The sequence below is a fragment of the Gossypium hirsutum genome, chromosome A01, assembly GCF_007990345.1.
Source record: "Gossypium hirsutum isolate 1008001.06 chromosome A01, Gossypium_hirsutum_v2.1, whole genome shotgun sequence".
In the NCBI taxonomy this organism is placed as follows: domain Eukaryota; kingdom Viridiplantae; phylum Streptophyta; class Magnoliopsida; order Malvales; family Malvaceae; genus Gossypium; species Gossypium hirsutum.
In genome coordinates this window covers 6,610,178-6,627,707 of record NC_053424.1, presented here as the reverse complement: position 1 = coordinate 6,627,707, position 17,530 = coordinate 6,610,178, and the positions used below count along the sequence as shown (strand labels likewise).

Sequence of the window (17,530 nt, the reverse complement as noted above, 5' to 3'; positions counted from 1 at the left end):
CCATTGTTGCAGACCGTATTTTTTGCTCTCAAGATTCAATCATGCTTTTTCCAAGTTCATTACAGTGTACCCCAAGTTTCAAGCTACTGAAAAAGTTGATTATTTGAGAGTGGAGGCATATGGGCACTTGTCTGAATATTCTACTAAGGTATGTCTTGATTATTGTGGTTTTGGGTTGTTTTCTTATAACCAAACACAAGAGAATTGGGATACAACTATGTCTAGTTCGTCTGAAGTGACTGCAAATTTGAGTAACCATGTATGGTGATGCTGAGAGGAGTGGTGGGTCTTATATGCCGGCTTTCTCGGGTGTTTTCACTTCGAACTAGATCAGGAATGTGTTTGAAATTGGGACGGATCATGATAATAGTTCGGATAAAGATTGTCAAGTACCATTTTCTAAGAAGTGGAGAATCTTTTGGTAGGTGATTTTATGAAAAGTCCAATTCTATTGAATTAGAATTAAATAGATAATTTTTGTAAATATTCAAGCTAAATTTTGTAATTAGATAAATTTGTTAAACTTTTAGATTTAAAATTAATTTGATAAAATGTTTAAATATTTGAGGGCTAAATTTATTATTATGCCAATAAAAGAAGGCGATTTTCTATTAAGTATTCAACTGTGGGTGATTAAAATTTAAAAATTTGAAAATGTTGGTGATTAAATTGAAAGTTTTGAAGTTGGGTGACCTATATAAAATCTATCCAAAAGTTGGGTGACTGCCCAGGCAGTTTACCCTTTGTGGAGAGTGCTTAATTAAAAGTATACTAAAAAAAAAGGATTAAGCTCGAGTAATTGGAAATTAGTTCTTTGATCATATATTAAGGCAATTTTTAAATGCTTTGCAACAGTTTCAAGTTATTAAAAATTATTTGATAAAATCTTTGTGAAATTTTATATTTTTGAAATCTATTAAATTTTTTAATTTTTTTATTTAACTGATTCAACAAGATGATTAAACGATTCAATTGTTTTGAATAAATTAACAACAACAAAGTCAATATAAGAATAAATTTAATGCGTAATTTTCAATACACACTTTAATCAAATTAGTTTAAAGTTTTAGTTATCACCAAACTCATATATAAATTAATTATTAAGTCGCAACTCACGAAATAAGGTTTTAATCATCATCAAATCAATACAAGAAAATGAAACTTAAAATAAAATTGAATATTCTCATAAAAGTTATTTAAAAAAACATAAACTTTTAAAATATCAACCTAAGGTTTTGTAACCGAATCAATATTCGATTAACCCCACTAATATCACTAATTCAATAAGAACTTAAAATTTTAAAATATCAACATAAGGTTTTGTATCCGAATCAATATATAAAGTTCGATTAATCTCGTTAATCTCACTAATAGAACTAAATGCATCTTTACCATTTCCGTCCAATTGTTTTAAAATCCTTCCTTCTTGATTGTACTTAATTCCTATTGGATCCGGAATATCATCATCGATCTCTCCAAGCCTTCCTGCATTTAAAGCTACCCAGAACTCTCCTTTATGATTCATCTTAATATTATCAGGAACTCTAGGTAACTCAGCAAACACTTCGGGCTCAAAATTATTTGTTCCAAGATTAAACTTCAATATTCTTCTTCGTGTTGTTTCCGCCACCAAAAGAAAAGAATAATTTTTGTTCAAAGCTACTCCATTTGGAAACATCAAACCTGTATATAAAACGGATGTGTTTTTTGTATGTAGATCATATTTTAATAACCTTTCGCTATTATCAGTTGATATGGATAAACAATACGCATACCTACACATAAATATTAAAAATTTAATTAAAAATTATATAAATATCCAAATAGTTAAAAAATTCCGATAATTCAAAAGAAAACCATACATTCTCTGAAAAGTAGTACTATTATCTGTAAAATAGATAACTCCTATACTACTATCAATATCTAACACATTTATAAACTTAAACAAGATTCTTTCAATTAAGCTAATAAGGGTTTGTGCTATGCCACCGTTAGGTCAAATCATGAGAAGGCCAAAATAAGCATCACCGATATAGAAATCACAAGTTACTAGGTTAAATTTTAAGCCCAATGGCCTTCCACATATTGGTTCAAGGTTAGGATTTGTAGATGTAACATCCCGATTTTGGATTTAGTTGGAACAGTGGTTTCCGGACCACAAATCCAATGAGGAAAATTTCATTTTTATATATTTTTATGGTATACGATTTCAGGGAATAATTTCATGAAAATTTTGTTTGAAAATTTCGACGTTTGGGCACCCAATTTAGTAAAAATGACTAAATTGTAAAAAGTGCAAAAGTTGAGTTTTACATGTTAGAGGTGTCTAATTGTCATGAAATTTTAAATGGGAGGTCCTTAAGTGATAATTAAACCATTGTATAACTTTTTGGACAAAAATGACCTTGGTTGAGTAAAATTTGAAAGAATAGTAAAAAGGGTATTTTGGTCATTTAAGGGTAAAATGAATTAAAAGACAAATTTTAAACCTCAAATGTGTCCCTTTCTTCTTGCAACAGCAGAATGTACCAAGACCAACCATAGTTAAGGTTTGGCCAAGCTTCCAAGCTCGATTATAAGTCCATTTTAGCCCCATTTTTAATGTTCTTTACGTTTTTGGAGCCCCGGTAACTTGATTAATCTTATTCTAGCAATAATTTAACCTAGGGTTTATATTTGGAAAAATATCCATAGGTGAAATGTGTTTATTTTGATGTTTTATGGTAGAATATGAAGCTTGAAATTATGTTAAACAACTTTTGCTAAGCGATTTTGCGTGAAAACGAGTAAAATGACATAATCGGTAAAAATACCTAATGTTCATAAGTACATGTTAGAGTGAGAATTTGATGTTTCCATAAAAGGGAAAAATGATTAGCATATCATAAAACATAAGAAAATAGGATGAATTTTAATTTCCGAGCCTTGGGGAAAAAGTGTAAATATGTAAAAGTTTAAGGGTAAAAAGTAATTTTTCAAAGTTTGAGTCAAGGATTGTTTTAATAAATGTGAGTATTAAATAAGCTAACTTTTTTATTTTAGATCAAGAGAAACAAGATTCGAGTCGTGATCGAGGGAAAAATAAAGTTTACGAGGATTAGGCTTGATTTCTAGCATTTTGTACCGAGGTAAGTTCAGGTGTAAATGTAGTAACATAATTGTAATTTTAAGTAATTTAATGTTATTTATATGATATGATGATTATTACTATGAAATATTATGCTTTGTGGATTATTATTTAGTAATATGCAAATTATGTGAGCTACTTGATAAATATGAAATGCTATTAAGTATCAGTTCCGACATTCCGTGAAAGACAACAAAGATGTGTGATTGAGAAAAATCCCGTTTGAACCTTGTGAATAGATTAGGATACAAGTGACATGCCACTAGGATATTTGAGTTCCGAGCTTGTTGAGTTGAGTCCGAGTTCGTGAGATGTAACTAGGCATCCGAACTCGTTGAGTTGAGTCTGAGTTCACTTATAGATGCGAACGCCCGAGCTCGTTGAGTTGAGTCCGAGTTTGCTTATGGGCGGGTTACATGGTAGCTTGGCTACATAATTTTGGCAGGCTATTGAGTTTGTCTAGCTGCGGGTATGGCACTTATTTGCATGCAATCCGTGTATCCAAATTATATTTCGATGTGTTCAACGGGTGAATCTCAAGTGAATAAGGAGAATACTTAAGACTAAGGTGACATGTTGGTAAGTGTGGTGAATGAGAAAATTTGGATAGGTATGTGCTTAAACCCTCGGGTTGAGAACTTGGTATGATGAAATCGTGGTAAGATAGTAAATGCAAATGTAACATAAATGTCTTGGTGATATTTATACAAATGATGTTTTATGTTGGATTGCACGATTATGTTACTTGCTGTTTACATGTAAACTTACTAAGCATTTATGCTTACTCCCTCCTTTCCATTCTTTGTAGTTTTGACAAGACAGCTTGGAAATTGAGAACGGTCGGAGGCTCGCTCACACTATCCATAGACCATTTTGGTATAGTGGCTTGTATATTTTGGGTATGGAATGTATAGCATTATAATCATTTTATGTATATGATTTTATGATATGGCTATTGGGTGGTAAGGAAATTTTTGGTAATTATTAGCCATTGGAATGAATAATTAAGATCATATTTGGTGTTATGTATACTTAATGTGCTATCTAATCCATGGAAATTCATAAAAAGGTAAAATTTGCTATAAAATAGTATCATACAACAGCAATGACGTGAGTTTGAAAAATAACTAAAAATAGTAGAGATAGAATTAGATGATGAATAAAATATGAAATTGAAGCTTATTGAGTATATTTTCATTTTGAAGAAACAAAATAGGTAAATGAGTTGTATTTTATGAGAAATTTGAGTTTTGGTGGAACAGGGTCAAAGCGATTTTTGAATCCCCTGTTATGAATTTAGAAATTCACTAAAAATTTTACAAAAATAATCAAGAGTCATAATTTATATGATAGATTTCTTATTGAGTATAATTTTAAGAGAAACAAGTGGTATAGTTATCTGAATTTTGTACAGAGAGAAAAGTGATTCGTAGTGAATAGAGGTCAGAGCAATTGAACACTAAAACAGGGGAAATTTTAACTAATAAACTGTACTAATTGGCTAGACCAAAAATTTTGGAAAAAAATTAGTAAATAGATATATGAGTTTAGTTTCGGGGAAAATTTACAGATTTTAATTTCGAGTTTCGTAACCCGAGATATGATTTTTTTAGAAACTGTGACGCAAATGGACAGTTTATTACGAAAGGTGAAATAAATTGTTTTAAATTGTTTAAGTGATAATTTAAGTTTGTTAACGCCTCGTGCTTGACTCCGGCGACGGTCTCGGGTAAGGGGTGTTACATTTGGTGGAATCAGAGCTTTGGTTTAGTTGTTTCTCGGACTAACCTAGCATGTGTAAAAGTTCAACTATACATGTCATCGATCTGTGATAGTGTGATGTCTCCCGACGCGTATGAGAGCCACTTTGTTTAGACAAAGGTACTCTCCAACCGAGCTACACTGACCCTGTTGAATGTGATGCTAAAATATTCAAGTAAAGTATAGTTATGACGAACTGAAACTTGGAAAGGTACTAATGAGGATTCATGAAATGTGTACATGGTGAAATGAGCTTATCTATGATTAATAGATAATTCCATGATGTATATGATCAATTTATTTGAACAAATGCATGTGTTTGAGTAACTTATCAAAAATATTGATAAGATGAATATTCATGTATATTGGTTGGGATGATTATGATTGGTAAGCTCGTATAATTTGAGTAAATGTATTAAATTGCTTGGACTGATTTATATGATTGTAATGATATGTATATGATGATGTGTAAGATGAAAGTTTAGACTGTGATATACTTATCCATGTTTGTTTGGCCCTTATATGATATTATGTGCTTGACTTGTCTGATTTAATAAATGGATAAGTAAGATTATCTAGGAAACATGGAAATACATGTATAAGTACACTTGTTTAAATGAGATAACTAGAAAGTGAGTGTAAAAAATCAATATGAAGGTTAGTTACTCGAAATGAATGACATGATTGAAATATGATTTCTATGATGAAAACTGTGTTACATGTATATGAGAGTTGAGTCAAAGGCCCTACGACCCTCTCCCCCTTACCAAAGTGGTGTTTTAATGAAAATTCCTGAGATTTATGTTAAATGAGTTTCCAGGTGAGAAACCAAAGAGTTCAATGATGGAATGGTTATAAGCATGATTAGAGATTGAGAATGGGTTGATAAGTATAGACATGAGCTAGAAAGATATCGGATTGACCAAAAGATTATTTAATTTTCGTAAGATCGCAGTTAGCGAAAAAGGTTAATTTTGGTAAAACGATCTATCTTGGTATGACGTCAAGAAATGTATTGATTGAAATTCCCTCATGAATTGGTTTTCTTAGTAAAGGGAATATTATGGAATTTGAGATAGCAAAAATAGTTAAAGGAATAATGTTCGAAATATGAAATGTCCAAGCATGGTAATTACAGTGAACAGTTTGTGATTGTCTCTATTGAGATATGGTATGAGACTATCTGACACCGAAAATATTATTGGGGCTATCTAATCCCTGATGAATTCTTATATTATGAAAATGTTAACTGATCTTAACGTTAGACGAATATGTTGCCAGTCTGATTGGATTATAATCTGCATGGTTCTGTTTTTCTCTAGTATTTTGTTATATTCTGCCTGTTGGGAATCAATGAGAAATTGTGTATGGTGCCATGATTCTATTTCTACCGATCATTGCTCTGATTGATTTTATATATTTGAGAAGCATATAGTTCCAGTCGTATTTGTTGTCAGTGGTTTGGAATAATGTTATTCTGGATTTCTTTTCTTTGAAAAAAAAAACATTGGGGTCTTTCATATTTCTATGAGTCTGGTTCTCGGTCTTCTGATGCAGTGCTGTAAATGGGATTTCCTTATCATAGATTTCTTTATCTTGGATTTCCTTATTCTGGGCTTCTCCGTTTCAGATTTCTCTATCTTGGGTTTTCTGGATATTTTATCTTGTAACTTGTTGATCATGACTTGCACTTAGAGCATGACCTCCAACTTGTGATTGATGTATATAAAGAACAAGTATGACTATACCTCTGAATTGATCCTGATAATGTAGTGAAATTTCAAGTCCCAATGTGTATGGTGGATTTCCTTTCTCAAGTAAGTTAATCAGAGTTAATGTATTCAGTTGAGGTATCAATATTACTTATGTTAATGCATTTGTATGGTCTTTGATTGGCATGATGAGTGAATTTGGAATGATGCATGTTGAACCGTTCTGTTGACTAGAAGAGAGAATTTCTTGAAATATCAATTACGGATGAATAAGGTCGACCTGATTGTTCAATCTGTATGGAATATATGTCCAGAATTTAATAAGACGTGCATGCTTGAGAATAAGATTTTATTTCTTCACGGGTAAAAAGACGAATAGTCTAATTAAGAAGTGTATGTTTCCTAGAAGAATCGTATGCAATAAGAAGATCTGATATTGATAATGTGAAGATAATCTGGGTATTAAAAAAATGCTGAAACGATCATTGTTTATCTTTGAGTACAAATTCTTGAAATGTTGAAAGTTTAAAGACGTATAGCAAGAATCATCAGAATTATTTTTTCCGTTTAGGAATTAGAATGGAAATAGAAAAGGTTAATATGGATTTTCTTGTCTGGATCATTCCTGTCCTTGAAAGAGGAAAGTGATATGTAGTGTTGTTAAATGTTATGAGATGTGTAAATTATACTGGTATACCCGAATGTCTGCTCACTAGATTCATAAAATTTCGTGTCTTTATGAATTTTGAATATCATGGAATTTTAATCTCCACTAATCGGATTGAGATCCGAGTTTCATATCATGATTTCTTTGGAAAGCCAGAAGAGGCTTGAAATAAAAAGTAGCCGAGGGTTGAATTGACAAATAATTGGACTATGTGAAATTATAAAGAGTATGAGGATGAGAGGAACTGACTAGTTTTACTATTCGAATTTGAAAATATTCGGGTGCGAATGTATATGTAACATGATGGTATGGATCGGACTTTTGAGTACATGAGCTTTCTGGTAGAGATTAAGTTTCAGTAAAAGTATTGTAAAGTGAATACCACTTATGATTTTTGTATGTAAAATTTAAAGAGATAGGTAGTAAAAGTTTAGCCTAATTGAAAGTTCTTTGACATCGATTATAGGATTGAGGAGTCCAAGTGAAAAACCAAAACCACTTTTCTAGTGAGATCTTCGGGGACGAAAATCCCTAAAGGGGGGAGAAATGTAACATCTCGATTTTGGGCTTAGTCGGAACAGTGGTTTCGGGATCACAAATTCGATGAGGAAAATTTCATTTTTATTATATTTTTATGGTCTACGATTTCATGGAATGATTTCGTGAAAAATTTCGACGTTTGGGCACTCAATTTAGTAAAAATGACTAAATTGTAAAAAGTGCAAAAGTTGAGTTTTACATGTTAGAGGTGTCTAATTGTCATGAAATTTTAAATGGGAGGTCCTTAAGTGATAATGAAACCATTGTATAACTTTTTGGACAAAAATGACCTTGGTTGAGTAAAATTTGAAAGAATAGTAAAAAGGGTATTTTGGTCATTTAAGGGTAAAATGAATTAAAAGACAAATTTTAAACCCCAAATGTGTCCTTTTCTTCTTGCAATAGCAGAATGTACCAAGACCAACCATAGTTAAGGTTTTTCCAAGCTTCCAAGCTCGATTGTAAGTCCATTTTAGCCCCATTTTTAATGTTCTTTACGTTTTTGGAGCCCCGGTAACTTGATTAAGCTTATTCTAGCAATAATTTAACCTAGGGTTTATATTTGGAAAAATATCCATAGGTGAAATGTGCTTATTTTGATGTTTTATGGTAAAATATGAAGCTTGAAATTGTGTTAAACAATTTTTGCTAAGCGATTTTACGTGAAAACGAGTAAAACGACATAGTCGGTAAAAATACCTAATGTTCATAAGTACATGTTAGAGTGAGAATTTGATGTTTCCATAGAAGGGAAAAATGATTAGCATGTCATAAAACATAAGAAAATAGGATGAAGTTTAATTTCCGAGCCTTGGGGCAAAAGTTTAAATATGTAAAAGTTTAGGGGCAAAAATGTAATTTTTCCAAAGTTTGAGTCAAGGACTGTTTTAATAAATGTGAGTATTAAATAAGCTAAATTTTTTATTTTAGACCAAGAGAAACAAGATTCGAGTCGTGATCGAGGGAAAAATAAAGTTTACGAGGATTAGACTCGATTTCTAACATTTTGTACCGAGGTAAGTTCAGGTGTAAATGTAGTAACATAATTGTCATTTTAAGTAATTTAATATTATTTATATGATATGATGATTATTACCATGAAATATTATGCTTTGTGGATTATTATTTAGTAATATGCAAATTATGTGAGCTACTTGATAAATATGAAATGCTATCAAGTATCGGTTCCGACATTCCGTGGAAGACAGCAAAGATATGTGATTGAGAAAAATCCCGCTTGAACCTTGGGAATAGATTAGGATACAAGTGACATGTCACTAGGATATTTGAGTTCCGAGCTCGTTGAGTTGAGTCTGAGTTCGTGAGATGTAACTAGGCATCCGAACTCGTTGAGTTGAGTCCGATTTCACTTATGGATGCGAACGCTCGAGCTCGTTGAGTTGAGTCCGAGTTCGCTTATGGGTGGGTTACATGGTAGCTTGGCTACATAATTTTGGCAGGCTATTGAGTTTGTCTAGCTGCGGGTATGGCACTTATGTGCATGCAATCTGTGTATCCAAATTATATTCTGATATGTTCAACGGGTGAATCTTAAGTGAATAAGGAGAATACTTAAGACGAAGGTGACATGTTGGTAAGTGTGGTGAATGAGAAAATTTGGACAGGTATGCGCTTAAACCCTCGGGTTGAGAACTTGGTATGATGAAATCGTGGTAAGATAGTAAATGCAAATGTAACATAAATGTCTTGGTGATATTTATACAAATGATGTTTTATGTTGGATTGCATGATTATGTTACTTGTTGTTTACATGTGAACTTACTAAGCATTTATGCTTACTCCCTCCTTTCCATTCTTTGTAGTTTTGACAAGCCAGCTCGGAAATTGGGAACGGTCGGAGGCTCGCTCACATTATCCGTGGACCATTTTGGTATAGTGACTTGTATATTTTGAGTATGGCATGTATAGCATTATAATCATTTTGTGTATATGATTTTATGATATGGCTATTGGGTGGTAAGGAAATGTTTGGTAATGATTAGCCATTGGAATGGCTAATCAAGATCATATTTGGTGTTATGTATACTTAATGTGCTATCTAATCCATGGGAATTCATAAAAAGGTAAAATTTGCTATAAAACAGTATCATACAACAGTAGTGATGTGAGTTTGAAAAATCACTAAAAATAGTAGAGACAGAATTAAATGATGAATAAAATATGAAATTGAAGCTTATTGAGTTTATTTTCATATGAAAGAAACAAAACAGGAAAATGAGTTGTATTTTATGAGAAATTTTGGTTTTGGTGGAATAGGTTCAGAGCGATTTCTGAATCCCCTGTTCTGACTTTAGAAATTTAGTAAAAATTGTAAAAGAAAAATTAGGATTCATACTTTATATGTATAGATTTATTATTGAGTCTAATTTTAAGAGAAACAAATGGCATAGTCATCTGAATTCTGTACAGAGAGAAAAGTGATTCGTAGTGAACAGAGGTCAGAGCATTCGACCACTGAAACAGGGGAAATTTTAACTAATAAACTGTACTAATTGGCCTGACCAAAAATTCTGGAAAAAAATTAGTAAATAGATATATGAGTCTAGTTTCAGGGAAAATTTACAGATTTTAATTTCGAGTTTTGTAACTCGAGATATGATTTTTTTTAGCAACTGTGATGCAGATGAACAGTTTATTACGAAAGGTGATATAAATTGTTTTAAATTGTTTAAGTGATAATTTAAGTCTGTTAACGCCTCGTGCTCGACTCCGAAGATGGTCTCGGGTAAGGGGTGTTACAGTAGACCCATCGCACAACTCTCTTTTCCTAATCCAATAAAAATCCATCCGTTAGTTAACTATTTTTACAAAAAAAGATTATAAGTTAATGAATGCCTAAAGAATACAATTTAATGAATACCTAATTGACGAAGGAATAGCAAACTCTTTCCAACCAAACTTTGGTCCATGCCATTTAAGTATCGGGCCGTCAGATACTCCAACGTATGGCCCTTCGCCTTTACAACCAAATGCAATACTTTCAGGACCTGTAACTTTAACAAGGTTAATTAATTCATAATCTTTCGAGATAGTAACATTCTGCTTATGATCAAGAAATCGTTCATCAATTTTATCAACATCATGCTTTTGATAAAGAATCCTCTGGTCTGGTGAGATTGTTTCACATGTAATGCAAGGTAAAGCATTAGGAACAGAAGCTGATATTTCTTCATGACTAAAAAAAGCCAGTGGAATTCGAACACGTTAAAAATAAACCGAAAATTATTAGCTTCTATGGAACTTAAAGAAAAAGTGAAGATGGGATATATATTGATAGGGTATGTAATTACTTGGTAGGGATGTAATAAAATTTCAATTTAAATTAAATCCCTAAATATAGTTAAAGTTTCGTTTAGATATAATATTTTTTATTTAATACGATAAAAATGTTATTATAAAAATTAAAAACTTAAAGTGTAATTAAAGATAAAAAGTTTTTACTATTTTTTAATTAAACTAAAATACTGTTCTCCTATTTGGAGAAATAAGCTTAGTTTTACTTGAATCATATCTCCTTCGCAAATTAATTGCTGGTCTTATTAACAAATAATTAAATAATTTAATCACACAATCTTTAAAACTTAGTACACTCTTATTTAGACTTAAATACTGTTCTTGTATTGTACTTTATTTTATTGTGGTTTACATATTTTTAAATTTTGTGGTTATTTTAGGCCATAATCAAGTACATCCATTACACACATAAATATACATATGATAAAAGAAGAGGATATATTATTAATTTTGCCTGTGGTAACACTAACAACAAATGCATGGTTTCAAATTGCAAATATATATAATGAATTGGTTGTAATTTTCCGATTTGTGAGTGTAATGGCCATCTCCCAATGTCCCACCATCTCCAAAATAGCTTAGCCAGAACAGAAAAATTAAAAAGAGCTCCATCCTTTTTATCAAAAATACTCAATGGGGATTACCACCGATTAAAAAGCATACATAAAAAAAGAAACTAAAGGTGGATGATAAATGATAAAGGCAGATTTTATTTTGGAAAAAAATTTTAAATTATTTGCCAGAAGCTAATGAATTTTTTAATGGGTTGGTATTGTTGAAAATTGCATGGTTTTGCAGCATAAAATTGCATGGTAAATTGTTGACAAATTGCATGACAATTAAATGGCAGCCATTAAAATTGACTAACAATGTAATAAATAGGTGGTGCAGGCTTTGCACCGAAAATTGACTTGAAACATTGGCATGGGATAATTTCTTTTTTGGTCCATGAGATAATAGGCTATTTATAGTTTGGTCCTTGAACTTTAAATAGGCCTTCCCATTTCTCATTTCAATAATCCCAACCATTCTTTCTTTCTTAGTTCTCTTTTCTCCCATTTGAGAATTCTTAAGGAATTCTATTTGTTTGTAATATTTTGGAGATAACGAAGTTATCATCTGGTGTTAGTGCCCGAGGACGTAGGTATAATTTACCGAACCTCGTTAAAACTCTTGTGTTATTTCTTGTCTTATTTTTCTTTCAATATTTGAGGGTATAATAGTAGTATTTAATTGTGCTATTAAATTACTATAGAAGAGATATTCTGACTAAGGAAAGACTTGGTACTTAAGAGATCCTTGTGATCCACCTCTCTTTCTTGGGAATTGAACTTTGTGTGATTTTTTAGTACAATAATTTACATGCTTCCAACCCTATTGGAACAACAAGTGGTATCAAGAGCCGAAGGTTAATCGTAGTATACTCTATGGTTGCAGTTTAAACTGATCTTCCATATCAAAAAAGATTTCCTTAGGTATATTGAAAGATTATGGAGATAACGGACGGTTTAGAAACTTCAACATCGTCCATGTGGACAAGATCGACAATGGCAAGTACAAGATCGACCGTGGAGATCTTTGATGGCACGAGCCATTTCGGTATGTGGCAAAGTGAGATTCTAGATGCCCTTTTTCAGCAGGGTCTAGACATTGCCATTGATGAAAATAAACCAGATGATGTACAAGAGAAAGATTGGAAGGCGATCAATTGGTTGGCATGTGGCACAATTCGATCATGCCTTTCTCGAGAGTAGAGGTATGCTTTTTCAAAGGAGACTTTTGCAAATAAGTTATGGGTGGCACTTAAAGAAATTTTTTTGAAGAAAAACAGTCAAAATAAGCTCCACTTGAAGAAAAGACTGTTTCGTTTCACTTACGTCTCAGGTACCACAATGAATGATCACATCACCAATTTAATCAGTTAGTCACTGATTTGTTGAATATGGATGAGACATTCAAAGATGAAGATTTGGCTTTGATGTTGTTGGGGTCACTTCCTGAGGAGTTTGAGTTCCTAGAAGCTATTTTACTTCATGGCAAGAGTGACATATCTCTGAGCGAAGTCTGTGCGGCCTTATACAGTTATGAACAGAGAAAGAAGGACAAACAGAAAAACTCAATCAGAGACACAAAGCTTTAGTACTCCGAGGCCGTTCATACACTCGAAGAAAAACTCAGAAGGGGAGATTAAAGTCAAAGTCCAAACTTGGGAAAGATGAATGTGCCTTTTGTCATGAGAAAGGCCACTGGAAGAAAAATTGTCCAAAGCTGAAGAATAAGGGAAAAGTTGCTCTAGATGCTTGTGTTACAAAGCATGATACCAGTGACTCTGAACTATCACTGGTTGCATCATCATCATCGTTCCATTCAGATGAGTGGACATTGGATTCGGGTTGTACATATCATATGTCCCCTAACCGGGAGTGGTTCTTTGATATAGTAGAACTAAATGGAGGAGTTGTTTATGTGGGCAATGACAATGCCTGTAAAACTGTTGGGATAGGTTCAATCCAATTAAAGAATCAAGATGGATCAACCAGAGTTTTGACTAATGTTCGGTACGTGCCTAGTTTGAAGAAAAATCTCATCTCATTGGGAGCCTTGGAATCCAAAGGTTCAGTTGTTACTATGAGAGATGGGTGTAGAGGCCCAAATTTGCCCGGCCCAACAAATTAAAATCAAACCTAAATCCTACCCAATTCACAAACCCAATTACAAAATCAGACCCAAAACTAAGCCCAAATAATAAAAACTCTAGCCCAATACAAACTAAACTTATTTTTTTTATTTAAAAAAAAAAGACAAAACCCTAGCCACCTTGCCTCCCACTTGCACCTACTCCACCACCTTGCCTCCCACTTGCACCTACTCCACCACCTTGTCTCCCACTTGCACCTACACCATCAAATGGAGAAGAGACATAGAATGGTAAGAAATGTATGTAAGATGGCTATAAAAGCAAAACTAAAAGTCCATTGTAAAAAAAAAAAAGAGAGGAGGAAAGAATTGTATTTTTGAAAGGTTTTTTTATACAAAAAAAAGAGAAGAATGTAAAAGTAAAAGGTTTGCAAGCAAATTTGAAATAAAAAAAGCGAGTATTGAAGAAGAAAAGATTCAAACGCGTTAAAGTTTTTATTTCTTTTTTCCTTTTTATTTTCACTTTTTTTTGTACATATAAACATTTTTTCTTTTTTTCTTTTCTTTCAAAAATAGTATACATATATTTAGATATAAAAATAAAAAAGAAAACAAAAAATAATACATTTTTTAAATTTCGACCACCGCGCACGGTGGTGGCGACGGCGGCAAAGACGGCGGACGGCGCCGGTCCGGCTCCTGGGTACTGACCGGACCATGGCCGGAATGGGGAAAGAGGGAGAGAGTTGAGAGCTTTGTTTTATTTTAAGCCATTTTATTATTTTTACTATTATTTATATTATTATTATTTCTCATGTATATATTATTATTTATATTATTATTATATTATATATATCCTCTCCATATTTATTTATATTATTACTATCATTATTGTTACTTCTATTATTTTTTATTTCTGACTACTATTATTATATATATATGTATTATTATTTGTATTATTATTATTATTATCACCCCTATTGTTATTACTTTACTTTTGTATTCTAATATATTATTAATATTACTCATATTTTCATTATTTTTGCTATTACTATTATTATTATATATTAGTGTATATTTTTATGTATATATATATTTATATATAGTATTGTTTTTTATTACTTTAATTTAATATTTTTATTATATTTGCTTTTTGTATTTCTATATTTATTATTATTATTATATAGTAGTGTGTATTTCTATTATATACACATATATATATTTATATATGGTATTATTATTTACTTTACTTTAATATTATTATTATTATTATATCCAACCCAATAATAATTCTTTCATAAAAGTAATATTCCGTATTTGGTAATTCGAGACAATCGTGCCCTAACTTACTGGGTTTCGATTTTTCTCCTTTAACCTAAATAACGGAATACTCTTTTAAATTGCGACATGAGTTTTGAAAAATGCTTATTCTCGGAGATACGAGGTGTTGTGCCCTAACTTATCGGGTATGGCATTTTGTTACCTCGAAATAAGATTTTTGCAAGTAAAGGCAATATTCGGTGTTCAGAAATTCGAGGAAATGTGCCCTAACTTACTGGGTTTCGATTTTCCTCGTTCACCTTAACTAACTGAATAACCTTTTGAAATACACGAATTTTTATATAAAAGGCAAGCCCGCTCTCGAAAATTCAAGATGTCGTGTCCTAACTTACTGGATGTGACATTTTATATTGTGAGACGAGAAGGTCTTTGACATTTGAGCATTTTCTTTACAAAGAGGGATCGTATTTTAAATTCTTTCAAGTTTTAAAATTTTCGACACTAAGACACTAATTAATCAACTAGGTACCAATTTTGGGCGTATCGAGGGTGCTAATCCTTCCTCGTGCGTAACCGACTCCCGAACTCATTTTCTGATTTTCGTAGACCAAAAATTATCGTTTTAGTAAATCTTAACTTTTATTAAAATGATTAATTTAAGGTGATTCGATCACACCTCATCAAAAAAGATTGGTGGCGACTCCTCTATTCATTTTCATTTCCAAAAATCTAAGTCGATTCTCGTTTTTTCAAAACAAAATGGTTACGACAGCTTGGCGACTCCACTGGGGAATACATTATAAGAGAGTCAAGCCACAAGTTGATTAACTTTTGTCTTTTTGTCAAAAATTGAGAATTTGGTTTTGATATATGATTCCTTCATTGTATTTCACCAGTTTTCCGTACGATTTTCATCATTTTATTCCCATTTTCTTTAATCGCTTCAAGTTTTTATGCATATATCCTCGCACATTGCATTGCATGACCGTTGTGGTCACACCCTTTAAGTGGGAGTGAGAAACTATTCCTTCGTGAGGTTTTCACCTCCGTGAAGGATAGCGGATCGCTTTCGGGATACATCCGTACCTATGTCTTCTTGAGATTTTTATCTCCGTGTAGCCATAGAGAAATGTATTCCCCTGAATTGAACTCGGTCCATAAGAACCTATAATGGGTGAGGATCGAGGAATCTGCTGGTTCAGGTACCCTTACTCTAGAACCAAACCACATATAGAGAGACCTAGGAGCCCACCTTAGGTAGAGCCACTCCAAACCCCTAGTGGTCACCCGAATTGCTTTATTTGTTATTTATTTATCCTGTACTAATGTGTTTTATTTTTTGTTTTGTTTTACAATTGCATTGCATTACATCATCATAGGAAGGAGGTGTTGAATCATATTTGATTGCTAAATAGAACAGCTTGTCAAAAGGAAATGGATTTCTTGATAAAGTGGAATATAATACGGCCGTCCGAATATGGTCCGAATAAACAACAAGAGAAGACTGATAGTCCGTGGGGAATACACGACTTTACTTCAAGCCGACAAAGTTTATTCGAGAGCCGTCACTTCTTAAAGGAGCTGACGAGTATCGCGGGGGTAAGTGAGCAATGAGTCACAACCTGGATCAAGCAGAAAGGAAATAATAGAGACACCCTTTGAAAAATCTGTAAGATTCAACCATGATAGCCGGATACGAAAAGGATCGGGGTTTTCGCTTGGAATATAAGGGCAATGCCGCATATGTAATCTGTTTTATGTAAAGGAATTTATTTTCTAGAAAAGTTATTCTAATGGAATTGAATTCAGAATCAATGCATTCCTTTCTTTTGCATTCATTTCATGCATTTGCATTTGCATTGAATTATTTGCATTAGGCTTTCCCTAAAAAAACCCTAAAAATCATGGTAGTTACCCTGGAACATCGTTACGGTACAAGGGGAAGAACAAGAGCAATGGATCAAAGGTTAGAGAGATTGGAACAGATGCAAAAAGAGATGCAGGATCAATTACAAACACGTATGCAAGAACAGCTTGCCAAAATCCAGCAAGATATGAGGGACCAGATGCTGGAGTCCCAGAAAAGCATGATGGACCAACTAACGCGTTTATTGGCTGGCGGGTTAGAAAAAGGAAAAAGCCCTTTGATCAATGCTGGAGATGATAATGAAGATCCTAGCTACCCTCCGGGTTTTACCCCAGCGGATGTTCAGACACAACCTGATATGTACCCAAGAAGGCCATCGGTCACAATTAGGCCCCAACCATTTTAGGCCAGTGTTTCAGCACCGATGAATTACCAGGCCGGCTCGGGCTCTAATTCGAGGGACAACCCAACCAACCCTGTGGTCCTCAATCTCGATGAAGTAACAGAAGTTGAAAAGACAAGGGTATAACTCCCGAAAGAGCTTGAAGAAAGGTGTAGATGGTTGGAAGAAAAATTTAAAGAAATGGAAATCACCGACTATCGTGGTGGAATCGACGCTAAAG

General features: G+C 32.8%; 1 pseudogene; it reads right to left on the bottom strand.

Moving 5' to 3' along the window:
* Positions 1 to 1,291: 1,291 nt before the first annotated feature.
* LOC121207600 (protein STRICTOSIDINE SYNTHASE-LIKE 10-like) lies at positions 1,292 to 14,478 on the bottom strand (annotated as a pseudogene).
* Positions 14,479 to 17,530: the final 3,052 nt, after the last annotated feature.